The sequence below is a fragment of the Girardinichthys multiradiatus genome, chromosome 4 (genome assembly GCF_021462225.1).
Source record: "Girardinichthys multiradiatus isolate DD_20200921_A chromosome 4, DD_fGirMul_XY1, whole genome shotgun sequence".
In the NCBI taxonomy this organism is placed as follows: domain Eukaryota; kingdom Metazoa; phylum Chordata; class Actinopteri; order Cyprinodontiformes; family Goodeidae; genus Girardinichthys; species Girardinichthys multiradiatus.
The window spans coordinates 48553282-48572744 of NC_061797.1; the positions used below are offsets into that span (position 1 = coordinate 48553282).

General features: G+C 40.8%; 2 long non-coding RNA genes across 2 annotated transcripts in view; one reads left to right on the top strand and one right to left on the bottom strand.

Annotated features, from left to right (window-relative positions):
- The window catches only part of LOC124867267, a 13434-nt gene extending 8052 nt beyond the window's left edge, over positions 1 to 5382 (bottom strand). The window contains exons 1-5 of the long non-coding RNA XR_007038003.1: positions 5154 to 5382; positions 3810 to 3916; positions 3583 to 3708; positions 3025 to 3206; positions 2820 to 2904 (exon numbers count right to left, since the gene is read on the bottom strand). This is a non-coding gene — a long non-coding RNA (uncharacterized LOC124867267). The remainder of the gene's footprint in view (positions 1 to 2819; positions 2905 to 3024; positions 3207 to 3582; positions 3709 to 3809; positions 3917 to 5153) is intronic.
- Positions 4666 to 18034, top strand: LOC124867266. The gene is made up of 3 exons (XR_007038002.1): positions 4666 to 5117; positions 16520 to 16585; positions 17091 to 18034. It is a non-coding gene; the product is annotated as an uncharacterized LOC124867266 (long non-coding RNA).
- The last annotated feature ends 1429 nt before the right edge of the window (positions 18035 to 19463 follow it).

Sequence of the window (19463 nt, forward strand, 5' to 3'; positions counted from 1 at the left end):
CTGAGCCTGGTTCTGGTTCTGCTGGAGGTTTCTTCCTGTTAAAAAGGAGTTTTTCCTCTCCACTGTCGCTACATGCATGCTCAGTATAAGGGATTGCTGCAAAGTCAACACCAGTGACTGTCCACTGTCTCTACATGCTCATCCAGGAGGAGTGAATGCTGCAAGTCACTGACTGGATGCAATCTGCTTGGTTTCCTTAGAAAACTTCTTAACCAGTTTGAATAATAAACTGAATCTGACTGCACTGTTTGATAGTTAGGATCAATTCGAATATATGTACCCGACTTTAAATCTCTATGATTTGATTAAGCAGACTTTGTAAAGTGTCTTGAGACAACATGTGCTGTGAATTGATGCTATTTCGAAAAACTGAATTAAATTGAAGATTTAAGGATCAGAACGAAGCTGAGTACAACAGACTCAAAGGAGTAATTAACTTTATTAATACATATTACATAACTGCTTTATGTAATATGAGAATATTTCCTCAAGGAAACCTCAATTTTTAAAAATTAAAAAAATTAAAACTAAACTAAACTAATAAAATTAATGGATTGGAAAAGTTAGACATTTTTAATTGTTGATGGAAAATCTGGACATAAAGACTTTTCACGACTGCAGAAAATGTATTCAATAATTGATCAATTAATCAGATATAGAAATAAATTTCTATTTTAATCAACTATTCTTATTTAAATCACTAATTTTCCAATCTTACATTTTTTCTTGAACTCATTTTTTTCCTTAGTGTACTTGAACTGAGAGTATATTTCAGTTTGCCTAAGTACTAAGAGGAAGTCAGGTTTACTGAAATGTTTTCAAAATGAAAGCATGACTCAGTGACGGACTGTTTTTACAATCTAATCGAGACAGGGGCCTCTGCAGACTAAAGTGGGGGTTTCTCAACTTGTAGGCGTTCCGTGATCACGAAAATTTATTGGTTGGCTTTATGTTTTCAGTTTTTCACAGAGGTATATATACAGAGCTAACCTGTATGAAGTTGTAATATCAGTCATTAAGTTTAAGTTAATTTTTGAAATTATATTTTTAATGCTGTCAGTTTGTATTATAAAGCCTACATGTACAAATTTGTAGGTAAAAAAAAGTACAGCTCAAAAGTACAGGTTTAAAATATAAGTGAAGAAAGGTGATCTATTGTACTTATGTTTCAAACGTGATTGTAGTGTCACGGAAGCAGTGAGGTCGAAGGGGGGAAAAAAATAAAATAAAAAGACTAGTTATGCTAGTTTCAAAGTTATTTATACTTAAACAATTAACACATGGGAGAGACATGAACCATAAACGTCTTAATGTATTGTGTTGAGGTATATTACTAGCATGTCACCATAGCAAAAATACACCTATGTGTAGAACGTTTTGTAGCATAACGTAGCTTAGCTACATGAATTTGGCTGATATGTTGCGTTTTGCGGATGGATTAATGCTGAATATATATATTTCTTGTATTAACTAAACATAGTTTTGTAAATTTAGTCCTATATTTTGGAAATGTGTGTAGTATTGACACCGAAATTGGATTTTGTGGGGACTTGCAAATGGAAAGTTGCCATTTTGTATTCATGGTCTTTGACTATAGGACCCCAAGAAAGAAGTGCTAGATGGCAGTGGATAACATTACAGAATTTGAACAGACTATCACGTAAGGTTGATACTAAACTAAATATTTCAAAATAATTCTCACAACTGATTATTCAAAATAAAGTGCATATAGGAAAACAAACTGAAGGTTTTCTGGGTTCTGCTGTGCAAATGTAATGTCAAGGTGGCTTAACTAAAAATATTTGCAATTAAATAAATTATATATGTATATTATATTTGTTTATATTTATATAACATATTTATTTGCAAATTAGGATTAGTCATTTTTTCTTTTGCCTAGCTGCAAGAGAAGCATTTAAATAGTACACTTTGTGCTCTTTTTAAATATTCTTACACTTTTTTTTTTATCATTTTCATACAGCACTGTAAAGTAAACAGTGCACTGTAAAGGTGACGAAGAACACTGTACCTGTTCCCATCTTGGAAAATCCGGACCAGTATCAATATTCCTTCTGTTTCCCCGATTTATATGAACCACCTGGTTATTCCCCAAATAGCTACACATCTTGCCAGTCACTTGCTCAAAGCAGTCGATCATAGAGGTATGTCTTTTATTATAATAGATGCTATGAAGACTTAAGATATATGCAACAGAATATCTTCAAAAGTTCAATACTTAAGTACACCACCAAGTGATGCCTTCACATTTTTTTGATGTAAAATAAAGAACATCTTTAACCTCATGTTGCCTCTTATTGCTGCCTTTGTTGTGGGATGTCAGCGAGTCCAAATGTGATGATTTCTAGACTTTGTGTATAATATACTACAGTTTACACATTAAGTTTTTTTGTTGTTTTTTTTTACATAGTTTATGCACAGTTATCAAAATTTACAAGAGGTTCATAGGAATGCATTTTTCTGCTGTAAATAGTTTTATGTTAAAGAATAGGACTGACAAAAAATAAATAAAAAATTGTGTGAGCAACCAATGAAAACAAAACAGCATGATTTACAGCTTTTAAAGAAAAGGCAGATTGTAAATATGTATATTTGACAACTACACACTAATCTAGAAATGTAGACTGATTCACATCTTGTTTGAATTAGATCGTAGACTAATGTTAAAATCAGAGTTGTGTGTGTAGTTAGGTGGGGAGGCTTTTTCATTCATATTCATGCTGAAACATTATCATATGGACAAGTGAGACAACACTGGATCTTCTGGCAAGTTACAGCAGCTCTGTTCAAATGAAGCTTACCAAGGAAGAACTGATATGTTGTTGAACATAAGATTCACTTCTGTTATAGGTTTGTAGGATGCATCTGGCACAGGTTGGCTTGAATCTGAAGGGTGCAATAAAAGATCATGACATATAAAGTGAAGTGTGCTGCCTGGTCTCAGTTAAAGGTAATAAGTCCTCCATAAGATAATGACCCAGAACAAAAAGCTAAAACTAAACTTACTCTCGTGTTTCAGCTGAAACAGAGTGGGAAGAAGGGACCTGTCAAACCTGAGACAGCCGGAGCAGTTTACTAATGAGATGTGAGCCAAAATACCTGCTCCAGCTGCTGAAATCTCATGTTTGTAAGATGCATGTCTTCTATAGGTCTGTTGTGGAGAGTCTGATCTCTTCTGCCATCATCTCCTGGGGAAGCAGTATCAGAGTTAGAGACTTAAAAAAGCTCAACAAGCTGATAAAGAAGTCTGGCTCTGTTCTGGGGACTCCTCTAGAACCTCTGGAGATCATGAGCTACAACAACATTTAATTACCCTTTGGGATTAATAAAGTATTTGTGAATTTTAATTGATTTGAAAATGACAGTAATTGTCATGGTTTTTACTGCCGACTTAACCCACATGCAGAGACACTCAGAAAAGATCAGTTTAGTTGAAGTTTATTGAAAACACGGTGAGGCACTAATGAAAAGCGGTGAGCCTAATCCCCGTCACTGTGTGACACAATAGGGGAAACGGTTAGAGACTGAACCTCAGAATGTGGCCTAAAGGTTAACGTTTCTTACTGGTGTGGGGGGCGTGGAACCCGCCAGGAAGAGGCACAGAATCAGGAGAGGAACACAGTCTGCCAGGTTCAGGAAGGAGTCTGCACTACAAACAGAGGTCTGGATCAGATAAGCCAGAGATCACACCTGGAACAGGTAACAGGAGGAAGTTAGTGTTTCAATTTCAGAGAAAGGTCTTTCAATCTTTTCTCGCAAAAAACAGGTTTCAGAGCTGGCCAGAAGATTACCACGGAGGGCAAAGCAGTCAGGCAACGAAGTGCTGGCAATCCATCCTCTTTATGCTTCCCAGCTGATGAACCAATGAGCCACACCTGTAGTCTCCTGCTGGCGGCACCTAGTGTTGGAACAGTGTTAATAGCAGGCAGCAGATGACTCCAGATCCTGACAGTAATCACTTATCAGAGGTGACTCCTTCAAAAGGTTGAACAAGAAATCATGAAGTCATGGGTATCATCCTTTGTCTCCAAGCTACTCTTATTACAATTATTATTTTTTAAATGATAAATTTTATGTCTTCATTATGATTTGTTTCAAACTACTTTTGTGAGTTTCACATTATTTTCCTACCCAAAACGGATATTCTTTTAGAAAATATTGGCCAGGGTATCAATCATTTTGTCCCAATATGTACTTTTAGCCCTCACAATATCTCTGAAAAATCAATACCACTGATTATTAAAATATCAACTTTATGAAAATAAACAAATAAATAAAAGTCCGATGCCAGGGAATAAACTACTGAATTTAGGAAAAAATAGAACAAGTCCGTGGAGAGACCTTTTTGTTTATTTTCTTATTTTATTTTATTTAAACAGATTCGATGTTAATAAAAGGGGGTTATCGAAGATTATGAGTAGAAAAAAAAACTCCACCGGCAAACGTCAATTAAAAAAGGCACTTTCTGTTATCGTCCAATCATGTTGCGATTGAATTACGCCCACAAAGGCTCATCCAATCATATGTTGCGGTGGAGTCACGTCCATAGTCATATGCTCGTCAAATCATGTGCTGCCCTTGATTTGCGCTTGATTGCGTTCGTCCAATCAGGATTGGTGGTTGAGAAACGCCCACTTCGTCTGCAGAGACCCCTACTTGATCTAACCAGAGGAAACCTTAAGAACTTCAACGTTGAATTTGCATCTTTAAACATTTAAAGTGATACTTTCTGAATGACACTGAGATACACATTTTTTAAAGATAAAGGCTGGTAAATATGGCGGGTATTATTCACCATATTAATAACTATCATTCGAGTATGATTTTTGTCCTGATTAGTAGTTCAGTTTCTTAATTATGGCCTCCATAACTGGTCTTCCATGAACTGCATTGATGAAGATGAATTCTGGAGTTTTGCTTCGTCTTTAATCAGAGCAATGATGCAAATCCGCACAGTGGCCACAGGGGGCGCTGTGTAACGCCTCAGAGAACCCGGAGGAGACGCACAGGGAAACCGCACAACCTGTTAGCATCGGGCGGTGCAGAAAAGACCGCTACAGCTGCACGAATTATTTTACCCAGACGGCTCTCTACTGCCGGTGAGTTCATGTTTAGATTAGTAGGTTAGAGATTACCAGGTTCGTTAACCAATCTACTGGCGGGCGGTTAGTGAGCATGTTAGCTTGTTCATGGCGGTTGGTTCCTGAGGCAGTGACTGGTTGGCGGTATCCGAAGCCTTTCCAGAAACGTCTCTGAAGGTTACAATGCTGTTCTGATTCGGTGTATGACACCGGTTATGTCCCGGTTATATAAAGTTCAGACTCTAACGAGTTAGTCAGTAGTTGGCCAGCGGTTTACCGTTTTTTTTTTTTTTTTTTTTGGTCAGTTTAGGTAGCTAACGTTAACCTCCGACACTAAAGCTGGCTGCTGATTCAGAAGCTCTTCTGCTGTAAGGAGTTTGTTTTTTTGGACCTCTGAAGTCCTGAAGAAACATCTACGGCTCATCAGACTGTATTAAAATACTCGGGTCCAAAATTACACATATAAAAGAAAAGAGGTGATATGAAACCGTTACATTTATTAAAATATAGAAGCATAATCTGCATAAAATTGGAAAAGAATACAATTATTAAATCACACAGAGAACATAAAAAAAAAAATACTTAACCAGTTCATCCTCAACTGGATGAGTAGCGGGAACCCAGTAGGATTTGTGAGCGCTACAATAATCCTGTTTGCAGCATCAACCTAGCTCTCAATAAATCTGATCCGTAATTTTCATAAAAAGTGCTTTAAGTGATTGAAACGTCTAAGTAGAAGCTCAGTCAATCACCATGTCTAGAAGAGAGAAAGGGTTAAACACTGAAAGACAGGGCCATGTGGATCATCTGTAGAAGATGAGCATTAAGTTGTTGCCAGCAGAAGCTTGGACGATGCCCCTCTCCAGAAAGGTGTCACAGGTAGACACAGAGTCAGGCCAGGTGTAGCTTCTAGGAAGAGAAAAGAGAGAACATAAAGTTAAAAGCTGAAATAACAGCAAATAATGCTGATGTTCAATAATAACATTGATCTTCAAAAATACATTCTGCCTAATACATGTGCCTACACTCAGCAATCAGTGGAAGCATCAGGTACCGTGTGAAATGGCTTTTTCATGTGAACATGCCAAGAGTCTGAAGCACTGTGGTGGGACCAGTTACCTCTGAGCAGAGGGTTGGGTTGAGAAGATAGAGCTAACACAATGAAAGCTTTGTGTTAGCTCTGTCTCGGGTCCTGATAACAGACATCAACATTTAGGCTGCACAGGTCAGGGCTTGATTATGCTGCAGATAGAAGAAAGATCTGTGCATCTGTATTGTTATAGGTTTTAAGAGTTTAAGTGTTTGTGATGATGAGAACGAACTCAGACGTCTTTTGTTAGCTTCGCTATCAGACTTTACTGTAAAGACAATAAAACCACTCTGATGCAGCGACGCCTTGCAGCGGATCTCCTGTTAGAGTCAGAGGGCAGTGAGAGGAAGCGACTCCCTCTCCCCTGCAGGGACGTTCAGTTTCCCTTCAGGACTTTCCCAAACAGGTTTTATCCTACAGAGGTTTCCTCCCACATCTCCTCACCACATTCATTGACTCAGAATATTTATATCCGGCGGCAGTAACCTTCAGCTTCCACAGTAAACCTGTCAGATTTGGCTCACTGTCAGCCCTGCAGCTACATGTGTTGTGTAACTGTTGTGTAGCAGCTTGTTCTGAACTGTGAGAGGTTCTCATGAATGAATGGCAGGTTGTGGTTTCTCCCTGAATCTGTGAGGAATAATGCTCTTCAGGTTTTTACTCAGGGATGTCTGTGAGCCGTTTCTCTATGAGTTGCTGTTAAAGTCGGTAGGATATCTCTGTTTGTCCTCTATGCTTTCAGTATTTATGATAAAATCTGAATACCAGTGTTCAGCTGTGATGTATGCTGTAATAATCCAGCAGGTGGCAGTCTCTGGCTCTCTAACAGGATGCATGGTGACCCTAGGGGAGTGGGAAGGTAGCATGTAAAGTGACAGACAGCCACACAAGTGTCACTGTGTCCTTATCCAGATAACCTTTTATGACTTTCTTTAGATCAAATCTGTCAACATTTAAAATCTAATTAATGCACCAACCAGGCTTTTGCTGATCCATACCAATATCTGGTTCTCCTAGAGGTCCAGTCTGCTGATTCTGATTTTTCTTTATAGGTTCTGTCGCAGATTCCTTGAAAAAGGTTGTAGATGTGAATCCAGCAGAAAATGATGAATTAGAAGATTTTTCCCTATTTATGCATCTAAATCAATCAGTCAGTCAAGCTGTATTTATAGAGCGCATTACACCCAAAGGGCTGTACAGGTCCATAAAATAAAATAATAACATATAATAAGCATTAAAATGCTACATCCATAGTGAAACTAATAGAATAAGAGCAGTTAAAGCATCTCTTTCTTCATGTGTATCTTATTTTTGTTAACCTATAACTAAACTATGCTTTGAAAATGCATCTGTTGGTTGACGCCTTTACAGACTGGTGGGAGCTTTTAGTTTTGACGTATTTAATGAAAAGATAAAAACCTTGTTTAACAACGTTGCTACCCGGTTAGTGTAGTGCTTTGCATCTAACCTGTAATCCAGAACAGATTATGTGGTTTGTAATGGTTTTCTGCAAAATGATGTCCAGGCTGGCCACACTGATTACGCCTGTCTGCAGTCCTTCTGGGCTTGGCTCGCCATTAAGACCCAGGAATCCAGTCACAATAAACCGATCTGCCTGAAGTGGAGAAAGGAAAGCATTTTGTTCTGATTCAATCATGAAAATATTCCCTGGGTTTATTTACTCTCAAGTCTATGATGAATTACCATGTGATGAAAACACCTTGACAACTTAAACATGTCTTGAACAATTTGAAAATGAATCAGAATCACTTTGTTGGGATTAATCATAAATTGGTCATTTTCAAACATTTTACTTTTCAGTTGCTTCTAAAAATCGAGTAAATGAATTCATAACACTGTAAGCTTTTATTCTTTTAACTAAATCAGCTTAACTTTAACTATGAACTGTAGATACTTTTACCAAACAGGTACTCTCTCATTGTAAGGCTAAATCTGGCCTTATTAAAGGAGATAGATGTAGTAGCACCCCCTTAAACACAGGTGGCGTGCAAACTCAACAGGTTCATAACCAACTTACTAACAGTAATGCGTGATACAATTTACCAATTACCATAAATGTGATTGAGGCTCTCTCCTAAACTGCAGCTTTTACCACTCTCACTTTTATTATTGACAGTCATGTTTCTGTAGACTCTCCACCATCCTTCCAAGTTTGATATCTGTCACATCCCACTGTTAACAAAACGGACTTTGAGGTGACAGACATCCAAAAACAGATGAGGCCAGGGCAATTCCCACTGACTGCCTACAAGATCTTAGTCTTTAGAGGTCAGGGAAGGTGGGGATTTATGCACTACATAGTAGTAGTGTGGTAAAGCAGACTGTTAGCTCAGCTGGGAGCCGAACAGCGACGATGTATTTGTTCTCCTGAGAGATCTGCTAGAAAACATCCTGCTCCACAGACATCTGTGACTGTCTCTGCAGTTTCAGTCTGTGAGGTGAACCAGAGGATGAAATGGACACTCCACCTGTCCTGCAGACTGGGGGACATGACACATCTGTTATACAACAACTGTTCTCAGATCAGAGGGCGCTCTAACCCCACAGCTGCTGTTATAGCTCCGAGTTCATCCTCTGAATTACTGCCTCGCCCTCCGTCAGGCTGCTCCTGCACCCTCAGTGAAACCACACACTGTCTCCTTCATGCTTCATCAGTCACTGAAGCATCAGCTTCCTCAGTGTTTCCACATAGCTGGACCTGTTAAAGCCTAACAGCAGCTAGGGGTCCATCATACCGCTGCGCTCATCTTCAGACGGCCTTTTTGTGTGTAGCAGCTGATGATGCTCGATGTGTGTAATGTAGAGATAGGAAGTGTTTTATCATCACACAGATTTATTGCAATAACAATAAACTCTGAACTGGTGCTGTTTGCCCAAACACTCACTCTGGTCTGGTTCTGTGAGAGCAACGATTCAAAATAATATGTTTTAAAAAGTCTGGTTAAATGTAATCATTGTATGCTGTAAAGTTGGACCGCCTGGCATACTGAAGTAGGTCTTGTTAACGGCAGCAGCCATGCTGGTGATGCTTTGACTGTACGTGCCAGCGATACCTTTTTAAGTCATTTTGTCCTTTTATTGTTGTTGCAATAATCTTGTAAAAAATTTGAATTAACATTGTAGGTCCTTGTTCCCCATTCCTGGCTTAAAGGACTTGTAAATCATTGCTCTGGTGTATGCTTGCTGCAGTGATTGTGCTCTGTTAAAAATAGGTGAGAAAGTGCCTTTAGTTTCTAAGAGAAGCATGTGGTGGTCATGGGGAAGACTCTTAGCAGACCTCTTCATCATGTTGTGTAAACAGCATGGTGGAGGTGTTTAGACTGAAACTGAAGGAAGTGTTGATTTCTTCCATGTGATTGAAGGCACCATGCTGTCATTATCTCACTGCTTCTCTCTATGAGCTGCAGAGCGGTTCTGTAACAGAGTAGCAGAGACGTTCCTGTGATCCAGCTGGTTAGGAGGTAGATCGTGGTGATGTTCTGCAGGTTAGCAGAGCCATCTTACCTGCCTGTCTGGAACAGTTTGCTGTTGCCTGCAGCCCCACCTGGTCTGGTGGGTTTAATAACTTTGGCTAATTGTTAGTTTTGTCCGACAGCAGACGAGCCAGGGTGGATAATGAGGAGGAGACACTGTTTGACTCTGAGCTTCTCCTCCTACATGTCCTGCTCATTATCCTGAATCTGTCATTGCTCTGCTCCTGTTTCATTTTACTAAATCAGCTCTGCACTGAAGTTCCTAATGCTACATTTTAGGAGCAGCACTCAATCCAGCAAGAACAAATTCACATTTTTACTGGTGAGCAATAATACAATGTGCTTCTAAGGAAGATATGTTAACATATTTTGATTTGTATAGATTTGTTGAGGATGCAATCAAGGGCCTAAAAGTATTATCAAAATGTACCTTGGATTTAACATGATACATTATATATATATCACAATATTTCTAATCCATTCTTCATCACTATAATGATGTTCAGCTCTCTAATGCTGAGCCAGACTCTGAACCTCCTTCCAACAGTAGGACCAAAGGACCACATTTTACTGATGTTTAACTCAGTAGTTCTCAAACTGTTTCTTCCTTTGTGTGCAAAGAAAAAATATTTTTGGCAACAAAGATGAATCAGTCAATTTGTGCGAACCAACTTGATATTTTCACAGTATTACTCACTACAATAAGGTTGTATCCACTGCAATACAAGAACCTAAGTAAATAGAAAGACTAGTGAAATTATTTGGATCTGTCCGCGTTTCGTCTGCTCAGTCTGTTTATTGCGTCACCCGCAAGGGAGTCCTCCCACATTCACGTCAGTTCCTTGTGTGTGCTGTTTTTTCTGGACAAACAAAAGCCAAGGTCCACTCACGATTTCAAACCAATAATCAGACCATACAGGAGGTAGAGAGTGATCAGGCCCCAACATTAGCTGTTAAACACACAAAAACACACTGAAAGCAGTTGCTACAGTAAGGTAGCACATGTTTCATTAGAGAAAACACTGATTACAAGCTACTGTTTTATAATATAAGGTTCAGTCTGACCAGAAACTCTGTTAAATGATTCATGTTTAATGTATTGTGAGTCACATAAGAACACTTTCAAATGAACCCTGATAAAGACACAAAAACACCACTAACTCTTAGCTGCTAACACAGGTAAAATAAAGCAGAGCTATAGAAGAGTATTCTATTTAATATGCTATGTTACAGAAAGTTGTACTTTTTTAATATATTCACTCCTGCAACGTTAAGCAGGACCATAGAGTTCATTTTATCAATAATAGCTTTAAAGTGGAACTAAACCCCAAATCGACTTTCTTGCAGACAAATGTATAAATTGGGCCTTAAGGGTGATATTTTTATGTTGCTGTCCAATTTAAAAAATTTTTATGTTAACTTGTTTCCATATTTGTCCTAAAACTGTCTCAGTGCTGCCCTCTGTGGGTTGAATTATGGCTACTGCAGTTGAATTGTCCTATTGGTTCAAATGGTGCAGCTTGGTCCATGTCTACGTCACAGCCTCGTGTTCTGGTATAAAACCATCTCACTCAGACATGCTCCTGTAGTGAGTCAGGGGTCAGAACTGCAAGCATTGATCATAGCGTTTTATTTTTTAAACCTTCGATTGTTTACTTTATTTGAGATACTATTCATCTACATGTAAATGTAAACTTTCTCTAAGTGTGTGACTGCTTTGAACATTAGCCCATGTTAGCTTTGAGCCAGCAGCTTGAAGTAATAAGGCTTAGGTCCGCTGGGCTCCATAAAGCCTCTTTTAAGGGCTCCGGTGATGAAGGGCGTGAAAAGACCTCCATCTGGAAAGATCTATCTGTGGTGAAACTACCAGCGTCGCTCTGCTCACTCTCCATGTTTCACTATGTCAAATTAAGCTAGCTGTCCCTTTCCCTCGTCCTTCGGTTTAATGTGCTACGTGTTTAAGCTTTAGGAGGAAACTCAGAAGGGCACATTTTCAACATTTTCTTTTCCAGCGTGTGTACCTCTACACCCTCACTAATTACATAGAAAATCCTGCTGGTGTCAAAGTGTACCAACGTTTTAGAATATTTAAAAGGTTGCTAAAATGTTCCGTTTGAATTGAAGTCCAATCATCAAGTACCTAAAGATTATTACGGCTACTTGAACAATTGTTGCTTTTCTGTTTTAAATTAAAACAGGTAGATCCTGCTTTACACTTTAGTTTAAAATGTTTGAGTTAATACTGTGATGCTGTAGTGCTCATACCAACCCATACCTAGTGTACAGTAATGTTGGGACAACGGGGGGCTATCCAGGTAGGACTGTTTAGTTTTTATTCCAACCAACAGCTCAAACCACAGACAGACCGGAAGGAAAAGGCAGCATTTAACTGTGTGACTGTGGTTAAAGTGATCGTTCCAGCTGGTAAAAATCATTTCTTAGTAATCCACCCTGCAGCCACAGGGAATGTGGCTGCTGATTTGGGAGGTCCTTGTGTTTCTGTGGAGATCAGTGGGCCAGGAATGAAGCTTTTTCTGAGAGGGCTTTAGTTGCAGGCCTGGTCCTGCTCCTTATTGGCTGTGTGCAAATTGTTCTGTGAGCTGGAAAACCTGCTCACATTCTTCTGCGATGAGCTGCCTGTCAGTCCGTGCTCAGGGGTGTCCTCTTCCATCAGAGCAGAGATGCAGTGTTTTATAGTTGTTGTTGCCTTTAGTTCTCACAGCAGCAGTAATTATCCAAAAGCAGACAGAAACCAGCTCATTTAGACACAGACTCTGATCAATGGGATGTTCCTGATCGTCAGACCTCACAACATGTTGGTTCATATGGACAAAAGACTTCATGTTACATAAGAGGACATACCAGGAAGCCTCATGATTAAACCTGAACAAACAGTGCACAGATAATAGATCTTAATTAACTGTCTGGAAAGTGTCACTAGTGAGAGAAGTGCAGCTCAGTGTGCTGAATATTATAATGGATTAAAAGTACATTAACCTGATAAAACAGGATTTAAATCATGCCTCAAAGATTTTCAGCAGATTTCTGTCAAAAGGCTAAAACCTTCATCCCAAGGATGTTTGTTCATCCCATGACTGCTGTGCTCCAGCTGAGCCCTGGAGCTTATCTCTGATCTCTAAACATTTTCACATTAAATAAAAATGTTTTAAACCTGTGGATACACACATTCTGCCCCATTTTGAGTGGTGGCCTTTCGAGTGGTGCCTAGTGGTTAGAGAGCAGTCCGTTTTATCCCAGAGCCGCCACTCTGGGTCCCTGAGCAAGGCCCTTAGACCCAGAATGCTCCCTGAGCGCCGCACAATGGCAGCCCACTGCTCCCTAAGGGATGGGTTAAATGCAGAGGATCATTTCTCCATTGTGAGATCAATAAAGTCTAAATTATTATTATTTTCAAGTGAAAACTGCAAAGCTATACCAGTCTGATTTATTTTTTATTAAAAGGTCCGATCAGAACAATGTAACTAGTTACAGTTTGACAATATGTTCATGTTCTTATTTAGGGCAACACCAGCAAGTAGAAGCAGCTCAGGGTCCATTCAGAACCAGATATAATCGTTTACCCCCCTCCCCTCCACTGCAGAACAGTAGAGAAGATGACACTTAGTAGACGTGTTCATGTCCTTCATGGAGGTTTGGACCTTCGGAACCTGTTGTTGTTGATTGTTGTGTTTTTACAGTTAAACATGGATCTGGTCCATTTAAATTATCCAGCAGCAGCTGTTCAGTTTCTGTGTTTTTGGTCATTTTACATCATGTTAGGTGATTGGTTGGTACTGGTTCTGATTAGGTTCTGGTCTACCTATCAGCTTCAGTCTGTGTCCCATGTTTTATTATGGGCCACATTAGCCACTGGTTCCTTCGTCACTGAGCAGAGGAGTAACGGAGGGAGGCGCTTCACTGTTTGGTACCTGATGGACAGGTTCATTCATACCTGCAGTTAGGGATGGGTACCGAATTCGGTACTACCAAGTACCTATTCACGTAAAATCAAACGGTACCATGTTTCGGTACCTAAACGCACGAAATGTTTGAAACAACTGAGACGTTACAATAAAAATATATTAAAGTTTATATATTGAGAAATAAATGTTAAATCGAAGAATTGTGTGATTTTATTATTAAACAAATTAACAAAAGTACTGGAAAATTGGTACCGTTGAGTACAGGTATCGATTCTCTAGGACCGCCTCATAATGCTGGTTCTCTTGTTAAAGCAGCAGATCTGAGCCGATTGGCAGCCCAACAAGAAGTGATCAGAACCCCTAAGAAGGAGAAACTGGGTCATTGTCCTTCTGAGGAACACGCTCAGAGAAATGCTGTCCTGTTTTTTTTTTCTATCCTGTCCCATTACTTGTTTTTCTACATTCACTTCATCGTATCAGAGAGCATGTGTGTACATGATCTGAAGAATGCATGAGATGCCCACACTCACCTCACACCACACCTGTAATGGTGTTGGCATGACTGTGTTTACATGTCGCTCCAGGTACCAGCCACTTTTGGTCCGGTTTAAATGGAACAGAGTTCATTTCCCCCCTTGGTCTGGACCTTTTTATGTGTGAATTCACTAAAGCAAACCCTGATCCGGACTAAACAACCAGACCGAGACCCACTTTTTGCGGTGGTCTCGGTCCGTATCCAAACGGACTCTGGTGTGGTTCGCTTCCATAAGTGTGAATACGAACTGGCCCGATCCGACCCAACTACAGAAAACATACGTCTCTTTGGACCTAACAAGCCACCGTAGCCATTAGCGAAGGTGTATGTTGTACATGCTGCTAGCGGCATGTCGTGGGACAGAGCACGGGGAGCACGTCGCCTCCTTCGGCTTGCAGCATGTATTCTCCAGCGCCGTTCCAAATTGATAAAATCTGTGTTGAATGAGCTGCTCTTGACCCTCACTGTGATTTTGCAGCTGTAATAATGGCAAAAATACGTGGAACAGAGGTGATGCACGCAGGACATTCACTGTTGTTTTCTCCATTTCCGGGTGCTCTGTCCCGCCTCGAATCATTTCTGTCCAATGGGAGCAATGATCGTCACACGCGGGGCTTTGTTTACAAGTATTGCTCACTGGAAGTACAATGTGAAACCGAACCGCACCAAACGAAAAAAATAAAGTCCGCTTTTGGTCCGGACCAAAGGACTTCCCTGGTGAAATGAAAAGAAATAAAACTCTTTCTGTGTCTCCACTGTGTTTGACATGTTTTTAAAACATAGTTCTCAATATTCACCCCGGTTGCAGAGCCGTGACCCGGATCCAGGAGGTTGAACGTCTTTTTATTTCAGTCACTTATCCAAGCTTTAATCATAAGGCTGACATAATCAGAACAACCAGTAACAACCCGTTGAAGCAAACTCTAAAGCTGTTTTCATACAAAATAAATGAAATAAAAACTGAGTGCAACTTATGAGAAATATCTTTTTAAATCTCTCAGAGACTATATCCAACAATCCACTACAGAAAAAAATGTTTCCATATTCACAAACTGAAAATGAATAAAGAAAAAGTCCAATTCAAAGCCTTCTGTTTATCGATCAGCAGCTAAATCCTGAAAACACAGCTTTAAACAACTTCAGCAGCTCTCAGATCAGCTTTTAGCTCACGTGGCGGGGGAAGAATGCTCGCTCTGAGAGCGGTCACATGATGACCCACCAGGTCACTCTCCTTGTTGCTTAGCAACATGACGATATCCATGCCGAGTTTGATCGGGTCCTGGGCCCAGTCATCATACCTTTGTTTCTCAGGATAACGGTATCTCATATAGTCTTTGTCATACGTTACGTTACCAATCATTTTACAACGTAGAAGAAGAAAGCAAAGTTTGTTGTCAACCTGCATTGCAGGACATTATCGCCACCTTCTGTAAGGAGTGTGAATAGACAAGACTACAATGATTTTAGAAATTATTCCTTTTTTCTGCCCAAACAAAGGCCCACGGGTCACTGAAGATGTGTCTGTGAACCACTTTTGGGTCAACATTCCGGAGTAAAATAGATGATCCACAGAAATATTTGATTCCAGTTTCAGGTTCCAGGAAATACTGCCAGTACCTGCAGCTTTAAATCTGATGTGATTCAATGTGAAGAAGACTGATATTCGGACCAGAAACTGAGGTTCTGAGGCCACCACTGGCTTACTAATGATTATCTTATCTCTGTGGATCTGTATAAATAAATCATCTTGGTGAGTGGAAGCTTTTTAAGTCATTGTATTATGCTATAAGGAACCTTTTCAGCCTTTTTTCTCCATATTTAGCAGCCACATGAAAGGTGGCAGGTTTCAGACCTGTGACCCTGCAGTCGGGTTCTGGTATTGCCTTTAAAGGGTCCTCTGGGGGCGCTGCCAGGGACATGAAAGGGTTTTAGATGCAAGGTTGACTCCACAGAGGCCTTTTATAGAGACGGAGCACTCAGAGCTGGAGAAAAAGGCAGGGACTGTTTCACCATAAATCGATCAGCCAGTTTTTAACTTGATTGATTAGTTGGATCTGTAAAGATTCATGACACGGCCCAGAACCATGAATGATAAAACTCACTTTGATCCGATGTGTTTGTACAGATCAGCAGAACAGTAGCAGCAGGATGTACATGACTCTGTTCAGCAGCTCAGATTATTAACTGATCATCTTTAAACTAGATTTATAAATGATGACGTGCTGAATAATTTTCTCCCCAGCTGCCTTTGTGGTTCTGGTCATCCATCCATTCATTCATTTCTTTTCTTGTTCTGTTGGATTTCCCTCTTTAGCCCCTCCTGTGGACAAAGAGGAAATAGAGCCGCAGTTAAAAGCCTCTTCTGTTTTTTCCTGCAGGTTGTTTGATGTCAGTAACCGAGGAGACGGTCAGTGTTGAAGCTGGAGAATAATCTGCAGACAGAGGTAAGAACCTGCAGCTTTATGAAGGTCAGTTACATCCTCCTCTGGTTTTTGGCCATTCAGGGATGATCAGGTTCTAGAAGAAGCAATAGTGGGGTCCAGTCTGATAGAAACTCCCCTCTGAGCTCATCAGGACAGATGCCAACCAGTCTACTGTGTGACCAACGAGCAGAGAAACCATGTTCTGATCAGTCATGGCAGAACCCGACTGTTCATGTGTTCATGTTTAACTGCAGCTAAAAATGCACTTCCCCTCCCGCCCCTCTCTGTCCCTGGATTGGGTCACCGAATCTTTAGATTTAAATTTAGATTCAGCCTTAAAGGATAAATTTCAGGAGAAAAACAGAACTTTTCAACTGTGGGCAGTGGAACAGTGACACTCAAGTTGAAACGTAATCATATGTACTAGATTATTATCCTAACCTACAGTAACATGATTCCTTAATAGGTGTGTAAAAGTGGCCGAGGTTAATCAGAGGTTAGAGCTGCTGTGCTCGTTTCTTTGCAGATAAAATCTAGAACTGAAGCATCTCCTTCTGAGCCTGGAACAGGAGCAGGAAGCTGCTGGTACCAGCGACAGCTCAGCTGTGTCCTGCAGCATGTTGTCATTAATGAGGTCCCTGTGGGACGCTGTTTAGTATTCAGGGCTCCAGATCTGTCCTCGTTTCTTCTCCCCCGAGAGGCCCCGGGTCCCTCTGAGGTCAGGGGCCCCTGATGTTAAATGGCCAGCTGCTATGAAGCATTAACTGGGGCAACAGTTACCCAAGCACCACAAAGCAGTTTGCTTGAAGAGTCCAACTTAATCTAATTACCATAAATCAGCCCGAGATCAAGAGTCTGGATCAGCCTGCAGGTGTTCTGTAGGGCAGGAGGTGATAGGTATTAGTGTTGATTATTTTGACCACCTTATACCGCAAACAGCTGGGAGCAGAACCTGGAAGTAAGTCCATCTCTACGACAACAAGTGACTTCATGCTAACAGACATGCTGCACCGTTACTTTAGAGCATGCGGTCGGACCCGGTTAAAATACTAACATAGAGTCAGACATCTTTAACGCTATAAGCCTCAGAGGATGAGAAATGACTCTTTGCTGCAGTTAATGATGGAAGGTAAAGCACAGCAGGAGTAAGTTTGGATCAGAACCCGGTTTCCTGATGCTGCTGCATGTCTGTTGGGGGACGTGCCTGCAGCAGCTCAGAGCCATGTGCTGCAGAGGTTAGATGAGACAAGCGGTACCAGAGCAGAAAGCAAGCTCCAGCAAAGTTGAGCCGTTGGCATGGCAACCAACAGAGCTGCACCTAAGCAACAGGTGTTCTGGTTTGGAGAACCTCAGCGGTTCTCTTTCTGTGTCCAGAGCTCTGTAGTCACGAAGGAGCTTCCTGGCCCGGCAGGATGTTGGTACCTATTGGTACCGGTCTGAAGTCACTGTTTCATTAAAACACATTTCTAATCTCAGCCCGTTTGTCAGGTTTTCCCTTTTCAGAACTGGGTTTTATCCATCTAAAGTTCAGTGAAAGCATCAGTAGAAATTAATCTGGGTTTTTCAGACCCATCACTGAGTGAGGTTCTGTTAGTTTAATCTGATGGAGTCCAGCCTTCGGTATCAGATGTTTCTTTATACAAAACCAAACTTCCCCAGTAAAACCAGTGGCTGAAACTAATCCTGCCTATACCTGAAGATTTCGCTCAGGCTCCAACTCTCTACTAAGTTCTGTAAAATTCTGTTCAGTGGTTTTGGACCAGCATTCTGATAAATTAACACAGTAGCAGAACCTGCACCATATGTTTCTGTTGAAGGAATAAAAGGTAAAGTGAATCTTTCAGTTCAGACAATCTGAGTTGCTGTTATCAAAGGTGTGGCTACATGATGGTCCCAGTTTGGGACTCTGACTGGCCACAGCCATGTTGGACCCAGCTGCCTCACCAGGTGATGGTTGTCTGTTGTCTGTGGTGAGCAGATCTGATGACGGTGGTTCTGATGGTGCTAATAACAGCAGCATGGAGAGGCTGCAGGAATGTTGGACTCAGCAGACAGGATTTCTGTCCATATCCCTCCCAGCTGCTGCCCAATGAAACAAAAACACCTCGGAGCGGCTCTCCGTTCGCCTCTCTGTTCTCCTCAGAAAGCCCGAGCAGATTTATTTACCCCGGGGTCCTATAAAACCGCACTGAGGACTAAAATAACTCGCCGCTCATTTCAAGATAATCACTTTTCCATCCAGAAAATGTGCCCACTTGCATTCCTCTTTGTCTTCCTGTAGCTGTTGGTGCAGGTGTGTTGGAGCTCATTCTGGATCTACTGAAGAGCTGATTGGAGCTTTCATTGGTCTACAGAAAACTGGTTTAAACCATATTTTCTGACATATTAATACTGTGATGAAAGGTGATTGTGGAGGACTCAAACACAGACAGACTGAAATTAAACAGCCCAAATGTCCAAAACAGAGACAAGTCTAGAAACAGGAGTGGTGACAACGGATAACGCCCCGAACCAGCAGGGACTAAAAGAACCATAAGGACTTTAATACTGAGGAGAGGTGATCAGTGGAACCAGGGATGGGTGGAGATTAGTTATACAGAGAGAGACAGAAAATGGAGAACAGAATCCAAACAGAACCAAACTCAACATGAGAGAGACTCAAGAAACCTCAGAACCGCGTAAAAGAAAGCAGGAGGATCATGTTTGCAGTGCAGCAGCTAAACGACTGGCTAACAGCATCAAGCAGTTCCAGCAACCAGCCAGGCTTGGATGGAGGGATGCTGTCTTAAAGGCGTCTTTACACTGGAGTTTTTTAGAAAGATGGATCTGAACCACTGACCTAATTGGACCATCAGTAAGACATTATTGTCCACTCTTCATTCTGGGTTTTTATTTTCTG